Raw genomic sequence first — 2014 nt, 5'->3', positions numbered from 1 at the left:
ATTTGGTACTACTTAAGGAAACAAGTCAAACACCTCAGCAGAATAAAAGAACATCATTTGAGCCTATAGTTCCCACTGATGGTGCTCCAATCCTCGTAGGTCGACCAGAGAATCACGACCACCTAATAGGTACGGATTCTTGGGACTAACTAGTCAATTGGATAACGATCTAAGGACGTACTCTGAAATGGACTCAATAGGTTCAAATAAAGTTTTAACCCTCGTACACCCACTTAAAGGTGTTAAACCTTCTGGGTGCAAATGGGTCTACAAATACAAGCTTGGAGCTGACAGAAAGGTTACAAGTTTCAAGGCTGGGCTCGTGGAAAACGATATACTCAATGACCCGGAGTTGATTTCAAGGAAACCTATTTGCTAGTTAGACATGGCCAAGTCCATTTGGATTCTGCTTGCCATAGGAACAAGGTCTGACTATGAAATATGGAAGATGGACGTGAAAATGACATTTTTCAATGGTTTCACTTCCCATGAGAAGAACAGAAGGCCTGTCGTCTCCAACTGTCCATCTATGGCCTTAAATAAGCTTTCTAAAGCTGGAACACATGTTTTGATGAAGTCATACGGGTTATGATATCATCAAGAATGAATTTGATCATTGTGTATTCAAGAACATCAGTAGGAGAGCGGTTGAATACCTTGTGTTTTATGTATATGATATCTTACTCATTGGGAATGGTGTTAAGATGTTAGGAAACATTAAAGCATGGTTGTCCACACAATTTTTCATAAAGGATATGGGTGATCCTCTTACATTCTTGGCATCAAGAGTTATAGGGATAGATCTAGAAGTATGTTAGGACTAACCAAATCTTCATATACTGAGAAAGTCTTGAAGAGATTTAAAATACAGAATTCAAAACAAGGATTCCTTCCCATGAGGCATGGGATTAAGATGTCCAAGAAGTAGTCTTCCAAAACTGATGAGGAACTTAAATGGATGTCGGACATCCCTTATGTTCCAACCGTAGGAAGCATTCGGTTTGTTGTCCAGTACACCAGGCCAGATGTCGCGTACGCTTTGAGCGTGACGAGCAGATATCAGGCATGTGCCAGAGAGGCGCACTGGAGCGCAGTCAAGACAATACTTAAGTACCTGAAAAGGACTAAAGATGTGTTTTTGATTTACGGTAGTGGAGAATTGATATTGGAAGGCTACAACGATGCTAGCTTGCAATCAGACGATGATGGTGCAAAGTCTCAATCAGGCTTTGTATTCAGGCTGAATGGTGGTGTGGTTGCTTAGAAAAAGTACCAAGTAGGATACCACAACGGATTCCACCATGAAAGCTGAATACATAGTAATTTCGGAAGCAGCTGAGGAAGCGATTTCGATGAACAAGTACATCCAAGAGTTCGGTATGGTACATAGAATTGTTGAGCCCGTAGTTATCTTCTGGGATAACAACGGGGTAATAGCACAAGCAAAGAAACCAAGATCTCATCATCGTTCCAAACATATTCTTAAACGCTACCATCTTCTCAGAGAGATGGTGAGCAGAGGTGACATTAGGATAGACCGAGTCAGCTCAACAGATAACATAGCGGATCCACTTATTAAGCCAATGTCCCAAATTGCCCATGCTCGACATCTGGATAAGACGGGTTTGAGGTTGATGGTTATTGGATTTAGGTCAAGTGGGAGATTGTTAGAATAGGTGACCTGAAAGCTAATTGGATTGGAATGCTTGTAATCTATTCAGGCAATAACTGGATTTTATGTAATATTATGCAATGAATAAAATGAGTATTTGCTATTGGCATTTCTTTTGTTTTGCTCATTACATTTATGTTTGAACTTCTTTTAAAAATCACAACAAAGCCCACAGACCACATTGAACAACCGTGTAATAGTTAGAAATGTGCATTAGATGGCGGTCATGAAACCAACTGTTTAGGGTTTGGTTAGAAATATTCCGTATCAAAGACCTCGAGAATGGGCATCGAAGTGTCCTGTGGAGACTTGCATTATGAGTCACATTCATTTGATGAGTTC

General features: G+C 40.3%; 1 pseudogene; it reads left to right on the top strand.

Moving 5' to 3' along the window:
- Positions 1–958: 958 nt before the first annotated feature.
- LOC148788036 (secreted RxLR effector protein 161 pseudogene) lies at positions 959–1264 on the top strand (annotated as a pseudogene).
- The last annotated feature ends 750 nt before the right edge of the window (positions 1265–2014 follow it).

The sequence above is a fragment of the Sesamum indicum genome, linkage group LG5 (assembly GCF_026168435.1).
Source record: "Sesamum indicum cultivar Baizhima isolate 11 linkage group LG5, ASM2616843v1, whole genome shotgun sequence".
Classification (NCBI taxonomy): domain Eukaryota; kingdom Viridiplantae; phylum Streptophyta; class Magnoliopsida; order Lamiales; family Pedaliaceae; genus Sesamum; species Sesamum indicum.
The sequence above is the reverse complement of the archived record's forward strand: the minus strand, read 5'-3'. Positions and strand labels throughout refer to the sequence as shown.